The sequence below is a fragment of the Pinus tabuliformis genome, chromosome Q, assembly GCF_031772625.1.
Source record: "Pinus tabuliformis cultivar Carrire ecotype Pingquan chromosome Q, CPIR1, whole genome shotgun sequence".
Lineage (NCBI taxonomy): Eukaryota > Viridiplantae > Streptophyta > Pinopsida > Pinales > Pinaceae > Pinus > Pinus tabuliformis.
In genome coordinates this window covers 717437452-717458188 of record NC_142296.1, presented here as the reverse complement: position 1 = coordinate 717458188, position 20737 = coordinate 717437452, and positions in this window count along the sequence as shown.

Sequence of the window (20737 nt, the reverse complement as noted above, 5' to 3'; positions counted from 1 at the left end):
TGACTTTGCTGCATACATGAATAAAAGAGTGCTGATAGCTTGATGGATATACTCCGAACAAGAATTATGTTATGAAACCAGCTCAAGAAAAGATAGAAAAGATAGATCAACGCCTTAGAATTCAGCCTCTTCGAGGGGGCAACCTCCTTTACATTACATAAATGAACAATTCTTGGATGATACAAATGAAAAGACCTCCTTTCTATATATAGGAGTCTAAGGGGTTATAACATAATCAGAGCCGGCATAACAATAATAATGTAAGGGCATAATAATAACAATAGTGGGCTTCTATGGGGCACAATAGTAACAATATGGGCACTACATGGGTACATCAATATAATAAGTGGGTTATACTAATAACAATAAGGGGTTACACTAGTAGTATAGGGGCCTAACATGCCCCTCTCCTTCAAAAAGCGTTGTCCTCAACGCTTGAGTAGTTCTTGATGCTTCTATATAAATTTCTTGTCCTCCCATGTGGAATATTCAGCGGGTAAGTTCTTCCACTTGATGAGATACTCTGAAATTGATCGATTTTGTAGCTGTCGGGTTCTTGTTTCTGTGACTGCTCCAGGTTCCAATATGATTTTTCCTTCCTCTTCAATTTCTGGCAATATTGCTTGAATTGGGATCTTTTGCAACTTTTGAATAAGTGGCCATACTTCTTCGTTCTTCTTCCATTCATCCATTGCTTCATTTATCCACTTTGGTTGGATAATATAAATAGCACAAAACAATGCTTCCACATCCTCATCCTTGAAGCGTCTTCCCATTCGGTAAGGTCGCCATTTTTTAAGTGCATGTAGTATTGCCAACGTTTCCTTCTCATAAATAGCTTGCTTGAGATGTAGCAGTAAAAATACCCAATCACTTACATCAAAACATTTTTCACTACGATTTTGATCTACCTGTTGTTTCATTTGATTTTGCACCGAAGTGGCGTTATCCTTTAAAAGTTGGAGAACTTGTTGTTGATGCTCGATATGATCTTTCTCTGCTTGAACCTTTTTCTTCTTGATATGTCCTTCTATCTTTTGAGGAGTGGTAATTTCTTCCAGTCCTTTACAAGATATGATCAGATTCATTTCTTGATGCTCGATGTGATCTTTCACTTCTTGAACATTTTTCTTCTTGATATGTCCTTCTATCTTAAGAGTTTGAGGAGTGGTAATTCTTGCCAATGCTTTACAAGATATGGTCTGATTCATTTCTTCTTTTTCTAGGGTGGTGTCCTGACATATATCCTCTTCTTTTGATGTTTCTTTATCCTTTTCTTCCTCCTCTTCATATTCTATGTAAAATAATTTCTTCTCAGCACACCTATGACCTTTAGTGCATTTGCTATCACAATTGTAACAAAGCCCTTTTTCTCTTTTTTCTTCCAATTGTTGTGGTGTAACCCTTGTAGGTTGTGGAAGGCTGGGAGAAACAACACTTCCATCTTTATAGTTGTGAGGGGTATGCTTCCTGGTTTCCATAATTTTGCTTTCCATTATGTCACAAATCTCTTTTACTCTTTCCAATTGTTGTGGTGTTGCTCTAAAGAAGGTGTTGCTCTTTGTATCCTCATAATGTGCTATCATTTCCTCCGTGAAAATTGACCATGTAACAAGTTTTTTACGAGAAAAAAGCCCTTTGTACCATAAAAATTGATCTGGTTCTAAATATGAAGATGCAATACATACCTTTTGTAATAGTTGTACACCATGTATATCAAAATATTGCTCCATCTGAAGTATCCAATTTACCGGATCCTTGCCGTCAAACTTCCTCATCTTGCTTTTTCTTGATTTAGGAGCTCTACCTTGAAACGACTGTAAATCTGTACTTTCAGATCTTTAAGTTCTGAAATTGTGAACTTTAGTAGCCCTCTGTGTCCTCTTTCCAATTCCACAAGTCTGATCCAAATTGGATTCTCCAAGAAAGAGTTATGCACAATCTCCCGCAGTGACCGGATTATAGACTAGTTCAGTAGAGCAAATTTGTATGAAGTTCCACGTGTCACTGTTTCAACCTTTGACTCTAAAAAATATATAAACAGAAACTACAATCTGTCATCTTTCTGTACCTTCTTACGAAATTTCAATCCGATGCTCAGAAAGAAAGTTATGACGATTTTCCCCAGGTCACCTGTTTTGAGTGTAAATCAGGAGTCTGAAAAAAGACCAACTTCCTCAGATCATATCTCCGAAAATATTGCATAAAAATATCTAAACTTTCGACCCAAGGTTCAGCGTCAATTCTTCTCAAATGGGTTTTTTTTACGACTTCTGAAACTTCATAGAAAAAGAGTTATAGCGAACATTCCACGATGACTTGTTTGGAGCAGCGAAACCCTAGAATCCAAAGCTCTGATACCAAATGTTATGAAACCAGCTCAAGAAAAGATAGAAAAGATAGATCAACGCCTTAGAATTTAGCCTCTTCTAGGGGGAAACCTCCTTTACATTACATAAATGAATAATTCTTGGATGATACAAATGAAAAGACCTCCTTTCTATATATAGGAATCTAAGGGGTTATAACATAATCAGAGTCGACATAACAATAATAATGTAAGGGCATAATAATAACAATAGTGGGCTTCTCTGGGGCACAATAGTAACAATATGGGCACTACATGGGTACATCAATATAATAAGTGGGTTATACTAATAACAATAAGGGGTTACACTAGTAGTATAGGGGCCTAACAAATTATTTTCCATTTTTCAGAGGAAGATATGATTTGACAGATAATGATTCCCCAAATTATCTGACTTCCAAACTTTCAAACTAAGTGCACTTGTTAGTGGCTACTCAATACTATTATTATTTCCACCTGCTAATTCTTAGCAATAAACAAATATTAATTTAAAGAGAAGGGATCTCTGAATAGGTTGGGATAGAAAGCTAAATAGGCTTGATTCTGGTGGAAAACTACATGGTTAAGTGTCCTTTGAACCAAGAAGCCTTACAATGGTGATTTGACCTTCCTCTGAAGTCTTCATTACTAGGTATAAGCCTTATAGGTGACAATTGATGCCATGTGATTTCATTTCACTATATTCAATGGCACTTCTTCACCCTCTCACCCTATGCAATGAGAAAATGAGGAATTTTTCATTATGACCAATGCTCATGCGAGATGGGTCACATTGAATAGCTTTATATTCTAGAAAATTCCCTTGACTCAATGAGTGCATGAAAAATTGTTCATTATGACTAATACTCATGGGAGGTGGGTCGTGCAGAATGACTTAATATTCTTGCAACCTCATTGTAACCTGATACAATGAATAGATGAGAAATTGGTCCTTATGATTAATGTTGATTGTAGATGAGAGTGCACAAGAAATTGAGCATTATGACTAATGCACATGGGAGATGGGTTGTGCTAAATGACTTAATATTCTAGCCAGTTCCCTTGATGCAATGAATGAGAAATCGATCATTATGACTAATGACTAATGGTCATGGGATATGCGTCATGTTGAATAACTTAATACCCTAGCTAGTTCACCTAATGTAAATAGATAATGCAATGAAGGATGAGATAACTAGCACTATGATGACTTAGACCTTTTCTGAAGTTGTTGCCTCATCTGACTTAAAGAAAGGCTTAAGAGGGAGGAATAAAATCTTCGATGACTATTTTTGTTTGATGATTCCTGATGAAAGGCATGTCTTGATAACTGAATATGATATAATCTACATTATTATGATTGGATAATTCCAGCAAATGGACCATAGGATTAAAAGCAGGTTACATATAACTCAATTCTTATGTTTTAAGTAAGCTTACCTTTCAAACATTTAGAGGGAGATGTGATGTTATAATATGATGTCTAATGACTCTTGTTACTTAAGAAGCAGTATGATTGGTTGACTTTGGTGCATACATGAATAACAGGGTGTTGATAGCTTGATGGATATGATCCAAACAAGCATTCTTTTCTGATTTTCAGAGGAAGATACGATCTGATAGATAATGATTCCACAAATTATCTAACTTCCAAACTTTCAAACTAAGTGCACTTACCAGTGCCTACTGGATACTGTTGTTATTTCCACCCACTGATGCTTAGCAATAAACAAATATTAAATTAAAGAGAAGGGAGCTCTAAATAGGCTGGGATAGAAAGCTAAATAGGCTTGATTCTGGTGAAAAACAACATGGTTAAGTGTTATTTGAGCCAAGAAACCTTAAAATGGTGATGTGACCTTCCTGTGAAGTCCTCGTTACTAGGTATAAGTCTAGATTGAAGAGTCTCAAAGAAAACTATTGAAGGAAGAGAAGTTTTGACTAGCTTTTCCCATCGAGGGGGGGTTTTCCCTGACTGACTTTATGAGAATTAGCTTACTAGCATAGTTGAGCCACTTCCCACCCCAAGCAGCTGTCTTGGTTTTGATGTTGCTGATGACTTCAGTCCAGAGTGAGGCTCGGTTAGTCCCCAGGGTTAAAGGTAGTCTCAGGTATTGTATTTTGTCCTCGGAGGCAAAGCCCAGAAAGTCCAGGATTCTAGAAATTTGAAGGATGGTTTGTTCCTCTATATTCCAACTATACACTACACTTTTTATTTTATTGATAAGTGCTCCTGAAATGATACAAAAGCTTTTCAAGGTCTCATTTAATTCTTTTGCTATTTGTGTGGAAACTCCTCCCAACAAAAGAGAATCCTCTGTGAACAAGGCATGGTTGATTGATTCTATTCTGGTCGTCAGTCGGATGCCCGCGAGAGAACCTTTGTTTCTTTCTGCTATTAGTTTCCTACTCAAGGCGTCTGCCATTATAATGTATAGAAAGGGTGATAGTGGGCATCCTTAACTTATCCCCCTTGAAGCTTGGAAATAAGAGGCAGGTCGACCATTTACCAGTGGGGCTATCCAAGGTTTGTTAGTGCAGGCCTTGATTAAGTTCACAAAGGCTGGGTTGAATCCAAAGGAGATGAGGGCTTTGTAGAGAAATGATATTTTTACTCGATCAAAGGCGTTGGTCATGTCCAACTTGATCATCATCCCTTGGTCCTTCCTCTGATGGCTGGAATGCATGGTTTCCTGTACAAGTATCACATTGTCCAAAATATGCCTTCCTACTACGAACCCTCCTTGATTGGGTGAAATAATCTTACTTAGCAGGGGCTTCATTCTGTTTGCAAGCAATTTAGCAAGTATTTTGTAAGAGACGTTACATAACGAAATGGGTATAAATCTGTCAAAGGTAGCCAGATTCACTTCTTTGGGTATTAAGGCAAGAAAGGTGGATTTGGTGCTGCCTCCCACTTTTTCCTTTTCTAGAAAGCCTTTTCCATTCTTAGAAGGTCATTTTTGATGATTGTCCAACAAGCTCTATAGAAATGTGCTGATCAATCATCTGGGCCTAGGGCTTTGTCAGGCTCCATGTCCCATATTACATTACTGATTTCTTCCTCTGTGAAGGGCTTCATAAGATTTGAGTTATTTTCCTCATTAACCAAGGAAGGGATCTGGGAGAGGAAGTCATTGGAGATTGCCCCATCTCCTATTCCATCCTCTATATATAACTACTGGAAGTTATTTTCAGTAGCTTCTTTCACTTGGGAAAAACCTTTGACGACTGTCCCTTTTGCTTAGGTGATTTTTGAAATGTGATTTCGGGAGAGGCGGGATCTGAACTGCCTGTGGAAGAAGGTTGTGTTACGATCACCTACTTTCAACCATAGGCTTCAAAACTTAAGGCGCCAAAATTATTCTTCTTTTCTGGAGGAGATGAAAGAAGCAAGTTGGGAAACTTGTTCCTTCTCCAATTCTTGCATGGTTATATCTTTTCCCTCCATCTCCAGTTGTAATTCTACTAACTGTTGGACAATTTCCTTTCTATGTATGGTGAAAATGTTGGGAGGCATTTTGACCCATTCTTTCAGACTTATTTTGGTTGCTTTCAATTTTTTCTCCCATACATAACTGGGTGACTTGGTGACCATGATAGACCAGTCCTTGGTTACAACTTCCATAAACCCTTCCCGCTGTATCCACAAAGGGCTGAAGAAAAACGGTATAGGTCCCAGATTTTCTTCCTCATCGAGTTGTAAGAGGATGGGTTTAAGGTCCGAGGTGAGCTTTGGTAGGATTCTCGATGACACTATTCTCTTTTCCATTATAAGAGTGCTCTGCACTAGGAATCTATCTAGCCGGGCTGAGATGTGTGTTGTCCCTGTTCTATTGTTGGTCCAAGTGTATCTCCCCTTCTTGAGCTTAAGATCAAGAAGATTCCACTGTTGAATTATGTCCTCCACAAAGGGTAACAAAGGATCTTTGCTATTATTACCCCCTCTTTTTTCTTTTGGATCTAGGGCGATGTTTAGATCTCTTGCTATTACGATGTTCATAGGAGAATAGCTATCTACAAAGTCGAAGAGTGTTTGCCAACACTCTTTATTCTCAAGGTAAAGAGTGGGAACATAAAGATTAAATAAGGAAAAAGTGAGCTTACTTGCTTTATGTCGAAGCTCGGTGTAAATCAAATGTTGAGTTTCGAAACACTTTTCTAGCTGGAACAGTTTCTCCATCGAAACCATGGTAATTCCTCCTAAGGTTCCCCTTGTGCTTACGACCATCCCAGCTTTGGTCTTCTAGTTCATTCTGCTTAAATCTAGAAGGGCTTCCCTTTCAATTTTTGTCTCTTGGAGCATGAGCATCTCTAGGGTTTCTATTTTCATAAGATCTTTAACAGATGCTACCTTCATGGGGTTCCCCAAGCCTCTACAGTTCCAAGAGACTATACGCATTATTTATTTGGGGTAGTGGAGTAGAGGCATCCCTTTGGTGGTTGTGTTCTGGTATTTTGGCTTATAGACATTTCTATAGAGGATTGACTTCCTTGCATTCTTTGCCTCTTTGTTTCTTCCTCTCTTGCTTCCTTGAGGGATTTCCTCCCTGTCCGCTTTAGTGGTCTTTCAAATGTCTCCTCTTCTGATGACCCTATTGTTTCTGAGGGCTTCTTTCTTATCGTGTCTACTGAAGAGGTTAACAAAGAGCTTCTTTCTGAGGAATCGGTTTGGGCAAGGGAAGCTTCTGCGTTTCCTTCCTCGTTTAATGGGGGATCAGCCTGTTGTTCTACGTCGCTTGTTTTAACAGGGGTTTTTTCCTGTGTGCTAAGGGTTGCGAAGGATTTTGAGCGGAACTCTATTCTAGGGGTTGCTGCCCCTTCCAGCCGTGGCTCTGTGGATGGCGCTATGGGTCCTGCTTAAGCCCCTTTCCCTCTCAGTTTACTAGGCTACTCTGATGAGGTCGTCTTCTGCACTATTATCCATTGGTCTCCTTTCCTTTTCTCTACTTCTTCCTTAGTTTTATTTTTACAGTTTCTTGTAAAGTGTCTGTATCCATGGCAGTGCCTGCACTTGAAAGGAAATTGCTCATAATCTAGTCCTTGCACGTGAGACCATTATGACACTATTAGTTTTATGGCTTCTGGAAGCCCGCTTCTAGGTCAACCTCGAAACATATTCTGGCACAAGAGTATTGTCCCTTCCTATCTGCTCTGTCAATATATTTTCCAAGGGTGTTTCTGATGGATTCTAAGGTCTTTCGACTCCCACAGTGCAGTGGTAAATGAGGAAGGTGCACCCAGACAGGGACTCCCGAGGGCACATCTTGGCCTGGGTCAAAGTCTAGTGTCCATTTATTCAGATACAGACCTTGGGGGCCCATGAAGTATGGCGCGTTTCTAAATATGAGTTTCCTATCTTCAATTTAGTCGAATGTGAAAACAAAATAACCCTTACCAACGAACTGACATTTTATTCCTTCTGAAACCAGCGGTCACGAGTTGCGTTGCACCCACGATTCGATGGCTCTTGGTGATGGCCATGGCCCAGTGAACTGGCTGATGAGTCCTCTCTCTGTGATTTTCAGGGCAACCCAGCAGGGTTCTTCAGCTGGAAGAGTGACGGTCGAGATTGATTCCATATTCTTGACAAACTTCTGCTAGGCGGTTTAGATTGGATGCTTGTTGTAGTTGCCCACTGGCTTCTTGAAGGAAAGAAACTCAAAAGGGAGGAAGAAAGGAGGCTCAGGGCCTCCCTCTAAAGCCATGGATGTGAGGAGGGTGTTCTCAGATGGGTACACGCAGAGGACCGTGTGTGAAAAAATTTGAGGATCACTTTGAAGATTCTAATTTTCCAATGGCAATAGGATGAAGTTAAATTGACAAAAATGGACCTTAAACAAAAGTTTTGTATCATTACTTGGGTCAAACTTATCGGTCCATTCATCACTGCAATTACACAATATTAGAAACATATAAACACCTCAAGTCTCTAAGAAAAGAATATGGTGTAAACTCATTGACTCCAGATGACAATGATACTAGAGGCGGGCATCAGAAATACGATGTAGCATCCAAAGGGAAAATATGTTTTACACAAAATCAAATTCATCCAGAGTATTCTCTAATGTTAGAACCATGGAAAATTATGGGAGACGTACTCATTCATTTTGATTAAAGGTAAAAATATTGATTGTAATATAGTGCAAGGAAATTCCAAATATCTATTTATTTGAGACATAATACACTTTCTATTAATATGTGTCCAAAGGTAAACACCTACATTGATAAATGAAAGAAGGAACTCTTTGAACTATTCAATTCTTCCTAACAACTATAACCCATACCAAAAATTAAAAAATTATATTTCATCAAAGGATACTAAAAAAAAATGGAAGAAATAAGTGAGTGAACTGACAAAAAATAAATTAAAACAGGTCCCCAATAAGGTATTCTCAAAGGGAATCTATGCAAGTTTATTTGTATTCTCAAAGTAGACAATGACATGAAAACTTTCTAGTTTGTAACTGAGGAATACCAGAGCACAATGAAGATGCCAAAGAAATATATTATTAACTCACAAGGTATCCAGTTTAAAGTGCATGGTGCTAATCAATACCAAATGAAAAAGTGCAGGTTGTGGTAATCATGTCAAGATTACTGCAGCAAGAGCAACAATCAAACTAGTCGTATATCTTGAAATTGCATGCCAAAAATACCTGCAGCCCTGCATAACACAAAAATTTGTATCATTTCCAAGATCTTGTTCCTTCAGTACTCAAAATAGAGCACCAAAGTGAAGAGCATCCCTGTAATTTCCTGCATTGCGATTCAATATAAAGTATAAAGAATGAGTAGGTGGATGTGAATAAGGTGCTCACTATTTATGAGTCCTCACTTTTAACAAACCATTACATCCATAGAAATGTTATTCATAAGAACATTTCTGTAAAAAGTAAACTAAATAAAGTGTTCTAACAAAATGGTATCTTCCCACTAAAAATGCACCAACTACAACAACAATCTGTTGATGGTTTAAACAAATTAGAGAAACATGTTAAATAGTTAATACTGACAGGGTTAATGATAGGTTAAGAGAAAATATTTCATTATGGAGTAACAATGAAGTAAAGTAACTCTCTTTATTGGATATCTTATACACAAAGTTTGGTGTACTTGAACAAGTATTGAATATCTTATAAATAAAGTTTAGTGTACCCAAACAGGCCCAAAATGTATCTCATGTATGCAGTTAATCTCTTACAAGCACCCTATGTCCAGTGATCAAGTCACTGTAATACTAAAATAGTAAACAATTATATCATGGCCAAATATGACATGTTAGGTTCCTGAACAAATACCGTATGATAAACAAAGCTTGAATACAATATTATACTGGAATAACTTGATGAAACAACTAAAATATAAAACCACCTCACTGTTATATGTTTATAAATTATTCAAAACAAAAATATAGACAAGAACACAAACAAATAATTGTTTTGAAATACCTGAAATCTGAAACAAAATTCTGAATTTTGGAATAAAATGTTGAATATTTGACAATAAAGAAGAACAACATTCAAATATTTGTGGAAATCCCTAAAAAAAAAGCCTTTATTAATATGAAAAAGAAAATGCTTCAACAATACATAGGATAAAATGGATTTTCCTGCCAATGGGTGATTGGCTCACTGGTGAGGTGAACAAGTATTTTGCTATCCACCAAGGTTCCATTCTCACTTTGATATAAAGGGATTAGATTGGGTGAATGTCCTCAACAATTTTGGCATAATAAATACCCTTAAGAGTTCACACCTTACGCCAATGAAATTCTGCTCCATGGTGCATGTCCTGAGAAATTTTGGCAAAATAAATACCCGTCAAGTTCACACCTTACACCAATGAAACTCTACTCCATGGTGCATGTCCTAAGCAATTTTGGCAGAATAAATACCCCTCAGAGTTCATAGAATAAATACCCCTCAGATTTCACACCTTACGCCAATAAATACCCCTCAGAATTCACACCTTATGCCAATGAAAGTTTGCCCCATGGTGCAGCCACTCGAGGCACATTTTTTGAAGAATTACCCCAAAATGTTTTCCTAGATAGGTTTATATGTGAATACATGCTTGTCCAAGAGGAATATGGACACTGCACTTGACCTAGGAATCTGTTTCTCACAGATTACCCACATGAAAAAATTCCTAAATATACTTTTCTATCAGGCTTAAGAGCCCGTCTAAAGCTTTCAGGGAGTCTCACTTATCTTTTGCATGTGTGATAACCAATTTTACACAATAAACTTTATTTTGTTAAAATTTCAAATTAATACCACTAACTTTTGTTACCCTAAAGCTTCCATTCAACCTTAAATTTCTCTTTAAACCTAGTTGGCTCTTCTAACTCCAAACTGATTTTTCTTAAATCCATGAAGCCTATAAGCATGTGGCATGAACAGTTCAATGACATGTGAGAATTTATTAGTAGCACCCTAGAAATAACAAAGATGGAGATTTTCCCTCCAGCCTGAGGCAAACTTCTAAAGACAATGTTAATGCATTCTCACCTTTTATTTGGAATGGGCAAGGCATACATTAGTCCTGGACTTCTCAAAGTCTATGTTTTATTCCTCTAATAAATATTTTTCACCTCTTATTAGAGTCCATCCTAAAAAAAATTACTCTTGTTGTTATATGTCTTAAAGACGCCAATGTGACCAAGAACATGGGAGAAATGGCATTCTGCTAAGACCTTTGCTTTGATTTGGAACTAGGTACAAGGTATACATGGTATGTCGATAAGGGTAACTCATGTCGGAAATTCTTACACATGTAAGGTGTGAATGTGTGAGAAGTGTTTCAAGGCAACTTTTGGTGACCACCTAGTAAAACTATGAAATAATACCATCTTGTAACTTCACTTAATAAATAAAAGTGAAAGATCAATTTCACTAGATCTCCTAACTCTTAAAAATCTAAATGAAACATTCTAGATATTTTCGGAATATTAGTGATTTGTATTTGATCTAATCTTAGTTGTACACATAATTGTTGAGAAAAGGTGGTTTCTCGGATTAAGGAGATTAGTTGCTAAAATAGGGCAGATTAATTTTCTCAATTAGAGTCTTAGAGCATAAATAGAAAAAGATGAGAGAAGTTGTATGCAAACATTTTTGGACATCAAAAAAGACAAGAGATTAGAGAAAGATCTGCCAAGCAGATTCAAAGCATAGGAGAGGAGCCAAGGTCAAATCAGAATCCATATTGAACAGTGTTGTACAACAATTCAGTAAAGTGTGGTTTTGAGTATCCAGCAAGGAGATAGAGCAGATCTGAGTTACTAGCAAACAAATCTAGAGCAGAACTGAGTGTCCAGGAAGCTGAAAACCTCAGTTTTGACATGTCCTTGTAAGTTTTGATAATTAATGATAAGCTAATTTGAAGGAAAAAATTATGTGTGTACTTGAAAAGTTATTTTGCGTCCACTGTTTATGTTTTCTAGTTATATGTGTGATTGTTGCATGTTCAGAATTTTCATTCGGTTATTAAAGTAATTCAAGATCTGAGTTATTTGAGAAAGAAACGCAAGACAATTGTCCTCTTGAATTAGAAAAATTTTACATGCTATGAGAGGATCATCTCTAATTGAGATACTCAAGGGTTTACAACAATAGATCAACTAGAAGAATCAAAGACCAGCAGTTAGAGGGTTTCATTATTGTTACTTGACGGAGTAACCACCCTTGCGGGTATATTTTTTTCTTTATTTTCATATCTGAAAAGTTTGTAAAATAGATCTCAGAGATGGCAACATAAAGTCTTAGATTTGAGGATAGATTAGATGGTGCCTCCAGATAGGTGTCCTGAAAAGCCAAGGTAACATTGTTTTTTAAAGAAAATGATCTCTAAGATATTGTCAAGGATGTTATAGTTCAGTCTACAAATTTGCATGAATTGGTATCACATAAAAATAAGGAAGTGAAGGCCCAAATTACTTCCAGAAAGGGTCACCAAACCTTGCCTCAGGAAAAAATGACGAACTCTACCTCACGAAGGTCAAACTGCATATATGATTGAAGATGTTTTCATGTACAATTTTTGCAAATGCTGGTGTCAAAAGTGTAGTGGTTGTTGGGAAATTACTGGGGCAAGATAATATTGACCTTGCTACGATGTTGACTAAGGTGAATACATAGATAATGTGAAGGCAGGGATTATTGATCCCCTGAAAGTGATCAAAGCTGTCTTGGTTGATGCGGCAAGTGTGTCTTCATTGTGAACCACAATATAGTGCATCATTATTGTGATTCTGAAGGATAAGAAGGAAGTCCTAGACATGAGCGATGGTATGGGTGGCATGGATTACTAAAGAACATATCTAGACCAGTGTGACTTCTACGTGGTGTCCTGTTCTGAAAGTAGGGTTAAAGTTCAGGTTGTTTGGTGTCCTAGTTTTGAAGGTTAAACTTCGGGTCAATTAGTTTGACCCTTGTTATTGTCTGGAACTTTACATTTCCCATTACTGGAAAATTTAAATTATGTATTCAATCTAACTTAAAGGAAAATTTGTTGATTCAAGTGCCCTGCAGTTCTACAACCTATCTTTTCTGTAGGGCAAAATCGTAATCAAGGAGAAGCCGGAATACATGTTTTAGGAACAAACCATGGAAGATCAGGCCTCACAAAATCCATGGAAAATCGGGCCTCGCAGAAGGAATGGTTGTAACTGCATAGCTTGTAAACATGTCTTGTGGTCTGGAAGGGTTATTGCCAGAAACACCTCACCTGTTAATGCTCCATGATACTCCCCGATGATAGTGGAGTCACCAGCTAATGCTCCTCGAACGATTTATCTGTTGGCTGAAAAGTGTCCCAAAATGCTTGAATACCAAATTGTTCCAGAAGCGCTTGAAATTTGAAAATTTCCCACCAAATTGTTTGAAAAGTGCCCGATCTATTTTGTAAAAATGACTAAGTAATTTGTTTTTTGGTAATAATTACATAATTTTAATGTGTTAATTAGGATTTATTGATTTAATATTTATTAGTTATTTTATTTAATGCGTTAATCAAAATTTATTGATTCAATATATATTTAAAAATAATTATCTTGATAATATAAATATATTTTTAGAGAAATATATAAATTAAAAGATTGAGATGTATTTTCAAAATTGTTAAATTCTTGGAGGGAATGAAAGCAGTAGCCCAGCTTTAAGTGCTTTTATGGGATTCTGTTGGAGGGAATCATTTATGCTAATATTTATCATTGGATTCAACATAAGTTGGCAGATGAATCAAGTGGTTTGAGAATATAAATGCACCAGTTTAGACCTGTTTTAAACCCTTAAAAATCCACGAGAATTGAGGCAATGTTGAGAGGATTACCAACATAGTTGAATTTAGAAAGAGCATTTTCAAGGCTTGAGGTGTAAGTTGGAACAACCATTATAGGTAGAATCTAATGAGCTTATCATGACTCATTATAAATAGATATGGATTTATTAAATGAGAGGTACCATCTTGGCACATGTATCTATTTTGAAGAGTTTGTTAGATTGGTTAAAGGAATGTCCCACCTCAAGAGTATGTGGAAAGCACAATTGGTACATTGCACTCTGAGGTCAACAAATCTATTTGGAGAACACTCCCCTATCCTCAACCTCCTAATTATTTGAAGGTGACCTTAGAGAGAAGATGAGCTTGTTGATATAGGCTATATGATGAGGGTTTGAAATTCTGAATGATAAATAGTTTGAAACATCACTCCAAAATCTCTCCATTACCTAATGACAGATATGAATATCAACTTAGAAAAATATATGTTGAACATATTGCAAGTAGTTTGTACATGTGGTTTTGCTGTCATTACTAACCATTATAGAATTACAGTGCCAGAGAGAGGGTCTCAGTAGACATACAGGTGGAAAATACTTATCTATCACATAAACAACATAATCATGGGCTTTGGTAGGTCCAAATATGTCTCAACCCTTGTTGGAAATACTAAGAGGGGGGGTGAATTGATACTTCTTACAATTGTTATATTATGCTAGTTAAAAAGTTAATCCATAACATAAGAAGTAGAACAAAAATAATAATTTTATTAAATATAGTGAGGACTTTGATCCTCATTTATAAATATGGGCTCCAACTTGTAATATAAGTTCTTTAATTCTTCGAGGCACCAACCTTGAATGAGGAAAAGAAGCCTCTTAGGCCAATCAAAGCACCCACTTGGTCAATATGAGGACATTGATCCTCTTAGGTTCAAGACTTTAACAATACTTAAAAAAAAAAAAAAAAACTTTATCAAAATACTTCAAAATCCTCCCTTCAAGATGTCTACCATATAAACCTCTTATAAAAGCAGGGAAGATTTTACACTCAAGATGCTCATGTCTATTGAACATAGGCTATTTAACGATGATATATGGTTTATGTAATTTGACAAAGACTTTATACAAATAGTGACATCCCCCAACCCATGTTTGGACAATGACATCCAACCATCATCAGATAATGTGTTCACTAACTCAATTGTCATCTTCTATGAAAAGAATGTAGATAACTCATGTAAGGTACACAATGTTTCAAGGACACTTGAAGCCTCTAAGTCATGTGATCAACCATGACGACTAATGCTCCTTTTCCTTCACTAGGTTGGATCAAATACCCACTAGATAAGAGTTCACCATACACATCTTTGAGACTGTGATACCATATGCATACAATCAACATATAGGCATACATATGTTTATTATTTATTGATCTACACACATGTCTACACTATTCATACTCTATTTGATTTTTACTATGCAATTTCTTCCTCGCATTATGAGAGCCTTGAAGCTTTTGCTCAACACACTGTGTGATCTTGAATTGTTTTAGGCAAGGGATTATACTCAACTTCAAGGGATAGTGAATTCCTTGGTGGCAGTCTTTTAAGAAGGCTTGAACATTTCTCAAGAAGACTCATGAGATATGCATCATATTAAGTGTTACTTCTAATTCATCAATGGCCCTTTTCTTTGGTATCAATGACAAACCTCTAAACACTTCACACATTCAAGCAACTCCTCGAATAACATAATCTCGAGCTTCTTTTTCTCCCTTGTGTCATGTACAGAAGAGTTCTGCTGATCTTCAACTTCAATTGATTTTGCTATACACTATCATAAAAGCTCATCCAACCTCATAGTAGGGCCTTGCCTCCCCAAGCAACAACTTCCTTTTTCTAGTTCCTTGTCTATCTCTTATTGCGTTTTTGTGCTTTAGTGTCCTTCCATGAATCACTTCCCCCCCTTGGGTCTTAGGGACAACCTAATTTTTCTCCCACGACTCTCCTTTGCTATTTCCTCCTTCATGTTATCCTTCATCCCTTCCCTCCACTATATTCCCCCTTCTCCCCCTATTAATTTTCTTTCCTTCCTACCCTCATCCTCTTTAGCCTCCCCCCTTGTTACAATCTGTGATGCTCTGCTCTCCTTTTTGTTTCCCCCTTTTTGACTCTTCAAACATTTCTTTTTTTTACTCTGGTAGAGGGTTGGGGCCTCATATCAATTATCATATAAATGTCCCCAAGAGAAGGGGAAAATAATTTCTGCCAATGGAACATAAATATGAAAACTTTGAAATTTTCTCCATATATATCATTTTTCCCCTTAGAGCTTCAAGCTTTGAATCTCTTTATCTTACCCTTGAATTGAAAGGCATTAGCCAACCCTATAAAAAAATTAGCTATAAACAGTTTAATCAAGTTCACCACCCTCATACTGTCATTATACAAGAATCAATGGTGGACGGTCCAACTACTATAGAATTCTCTCCCTCATTAGGAGTTTTTATCTAATTATGTTATTGGCCATTTAGGGGGCCTTTTCACAAGATGAAATGTTGGTTTCATTAGCCTAAAAAATGATTAGTCTATTCACTCAGGAATCTTTTTTGATATTTAATCTAAGGTTCTGGACATGTCTTTTTATTGATTAAACATTTACAAGCTTTACTTCAATAGATAATATTTATAGCTCTCTTTTGTAAAGCTTCCCTCCATTCACTTGGATCACACTACTATCGAGGGAGATTAAAATTTCTCTTTGGGGGGTTTTGATGTTTGGGATCCATAAGATTAACAAGACCCTCTTTTGAAGTTCTTTATAGACCTTTTTGACAACATTCTCCTCTGCGATATCCTCCCTATAAATCTTATGCAACCTAGCCTAATTATAGATGAATAAATGCTCACATTGAAAAGAAACTATATCATTTTCTTTTATTTGAAGATCTCTTGGACACAAATCTCTAAATTTTTCAATTCATGTAGAATTCAATATCTCTAGACATGTACAATAGAAAATGGTAGAGCTCTTATATGGCCCCTCTGACTTGAAGATTAAATTCCAATGACTAAATATACTTCTCAACATATTAACCACTCAATCTTGCATGGTTAATATCCACTATTAGAGTTGCAACTGCAAGTTCTTCACCAGCCTCCCAATTGACACCTTCATCCATTTCAATTATATGTGCATGTAGTCTCTTTGCAATTTTAGGAGAAATAAATATGTATAGGAGATAAGTTACAATATAAAATTAAACAATACCAAGGTTCAAATAAAACACCACTACTTAGACTATCCAAAATGAGAATTTCTAAAGAAGAAACTAGAATCTCATCTTATTTTTTATATCATTGGCAAATGAACATGGGTTGATTATTAAATATCTCTTTTAATTGAAACAAACTAATGTATGAGATGAATAATTATAAGTAATAATTCCCATAAATGGTCATGATTACTATGTCACATATTGATATCTTTTATTTCGTAAATAGTTTCATCATATCTAATACATAAAATAACCACAACTTTAGGTAGCACTTCTGACAGATTTTACTCATTGTTAACTAGATTTTTATTTCTTTGTGAATGAAGTTGAAAAGTGGAAATAAAAAATATTTAATAAATGAGAGCAAAGATTATTTGAAGGGTGTTACCAAGCCTATGGCTTGACGCTTTATATGAGACAACTATATATTTCTAGAAGAATAAAGGTTGCAAGATAACAAGTGTAGCAATAGGCATCAACATATAACATGAAAAATTTTGAGCATTTTTTCATGCTAGATATTCCAAAATTTGTAGTAATAGTCAATATGAATTAGTCACTAAAGGAAAATATTAAACATTTTCCATGCAACATCTTTAGGAAAAATATTTTCTTTTTAGGGGTGTTGGAATTATGATACAAGTGTTGTCCTTGATGGCAACTCACTCAGAGATTTGATACAGGTGATGGAAACTTAATCAGAGGACAAATCTTAGTACAACAAGTCAAGAGAGAGATATACGCAGGTTCATTGTGACAAAGCCGCATATACACGTGGATTAGACGTTCCGAAGACGCGTATGCATATGCACACACTTTCACGCAAGGAAAAGCGCATATATGTGGGAAAACTTATGTTTTGGTCCGTGGTATTTAGTCCTTGGTATTTGAACCTATGGTTGTGGACCATGGTATCTCGTCAGAAGTGTTGATCCCAAGTATTGGGTCCATGGTATTGTTTCTACATGGTTTTGGACCATGGTATTGAGAGAAGCCTAACCTATATAAGGAGAAGATCTTTAGGCAAAGAAAAGATGCAAGGAATGGATGTCTGACGAAGTGGGAAGATCTAGTATTGCTGGTTATCGGTTTGTGATTCTTGGCTCGGGTTGGATATTACAGCGAAGGTATAAGTAATTATCTTTAGATCTGTACGCAGGTTGTCTCTGGTGAAAGCACATATACACGCGGTTTTGATATAGTCAAGTAGCGTATGCATTATGAGATATCATGTTTCAAGTTGCTGTTGATTCTAGTGGTTGTTGCAGAGTTCTGGGCTCTGGTTTGTGTTCTTTGTTTTTGATGGCAGGGTTTCAGTGATTTAGTATTGGGTGATTTAGATATTTATGATGCAAGTATAAGTTTATGATTGTATTGCAGTAGTGATTGTTTTGTACTTATGGATCCAGTCTGAAAATTTATGAAACGTGGTACCTGGACGAAAAGAAGGTTGTAGCCTTCTGTAGGCTAGCACCTACATGCTAGTATCTTTGCTAGTGCAAGAGCTAAGGGGGTTGTAGCTCCCTTCCATGAGAAGCTGGAAAATGAGAGAGGGTTGTATCCCTCTGCAGGTTGTAGCCTGCGTACTGGTAAAGGACTGCACCAGTACATTGTAAAAGAAGTTTCTTATTAAAGGGAGAAAGAGATGAATTGCAGCAGGTGGTTTTCACCCACATTGGGTTTCCACCTTATATCATGGTGTTCATGTGTGCTTCTTATGTGTGATGATCTGTTCTGTTTTACCTGTTAATATGGTTAATAATGTTCTGATGCAATTACTGAAGATAAGCTAACTGAATCATAAGATTACTGTATGTACTCTAGTTGCATTTAACACAGTCGCGTATATACGCAGATACATTGAACTGAAGCCACGTATATAAATCTGAGTATGAAAAATGAAAAGTATCTGATTTGATAATACTGATTCACGCACCCCCCCTCTTAGTATTATTTCCAACAATTGGTATCAGAGCAGGTCCTTTAGAAGAAACTTGATTGCTTTAAGGAAAGATCCATCAGAATGGCTAATCTAGAAAGAGAGGCACACATTAGGCCACCAATATTTGACGGGAAAAACTTTACCCACTGGAAGATAAGAACCACAGCATATCTTCAATCGCTTGGAGTAGAAGTTTGGGGGATCGTGGAAGGAGGATACAAATACCCATCAACAATTCCTAAAGATGCAGCAAAGAGAAAGCAATATGAGCTCAATGCCAAAGCTGTTACTGTCTTATTGGGAAGTTTGACAAAATTAGAATTTATGAAGGTCATGCATTTCAAATCAGCTAAGGAAATATGGGACAAAATAATTCTAAGCTACGAAGGAGATGAACAGGTAAAAAGAGCAAAGCTTCAAACTTTCAGAATCCAGTATGAAAATCTTAAGATGCATAGTAATGAAAGCATAGCTAATTACTTACTGCGCATGGATGAGATTGTAAATTATACGAGGAGTTTGGGTGAAGACTTTAAGGAAGCTGTCTTAGTTGAAAAGATTTTGAGATCCCTGTCTGCTAAATTTGATTCCAAAGTGTCTGCCATAGAAGAAAAGGAGAATCTGAAGAAAATCACCATGTCACAGCTTCATGGAATCTTAACTGCTTTTGAGATGAGAAAAGAGGGACCATCAGAAGCCGCATTCCAAGCATAAGGATACATGTCAGAAGAAGAAGATGAGGCAAATTTTGTCAAGAATCTTGAATGGGGAACTGGATGGTTCGAAGGTAAGCTACCTTTCAAATGCTTTTCATGTGGTAGAGTTGGTCACTACGCTGCTAGATGCCCTCATAACAAAGGAAAGATGTCTCAAGAAGGTAATAGAAGATATTATACACATGTTAAAAGTAATGACTCATTCAATGATAGTGAAGAAATTAGAAGTCTCATGGCATATGAAAAGAATAATCCAGAGACTGAAGAAGTTACTAGATTAAATGAACAATTGGAGTCAGTAACCAAGGTAAGGGAGAAATTGCAGGATATAGTAAAAGATCAGAGCATAAAAATTCTGAAACTCGAATCAAATATATTCTCTCTAAAAGAAGATCTTGAAAAATCGAAGAAGCAAAACAGAGAAGCTCTTGAAGAACAAGAACATGAAGTGATCAAATTAAAGCAACAGGTGGAAGAAGGAAGAAAAGCTGAAGAAGACCTAAGGGAACAGTATCTGGAAAAGGAAGAACAACATCAAGTTGAGGTAAATATCTTAAAAGGTAAACTAGAAGGAAAGGATAAATTGTTGCGATTTCAAGATAGTACTAAGATTTTGGATGAAATTCTTGGTAGTCAAAGATCCCCTACTATCAAAACTGGTCTTGGATTTTATGAATCTGTTGAAGGTGAATCTAGCTCACAAGGTGAGGCAAGAAATGAAAAATCTAAAATTCTCAACAAGGAACAACCAAGGAAAGAAATTCCTCAAAGAAAATCATTTGCTCCTAACTATGGAAGTGATAGACGATTATTTCCTCCATTGAATAATGTTGAATGTTATGTATGTCATAAACTTGGACATGTTGCAGCGAGATGTAGAAGTAGAATGGTTCAAGACCATCACAAAAGATCATCACATTCCAGGTATTTCAGAGGATATTGTTTTTCCTACAATGCGTTTGGACACAAAGCAATTGATTGCAATAGAAGGAAGATGAAATATGTAAGATGTTATACATGCAACAAACTTGGACATAAAGCAAGGGAATGTAGAAGCAAATTTCAAAATTCAAAACAAGAGGACCATACATCATCACAACTCCAGGAATTGAAGAAGATAGAATTAGAGATAGAAAGGTGTGACATAACTCAGTTAGCTGACATAACAGA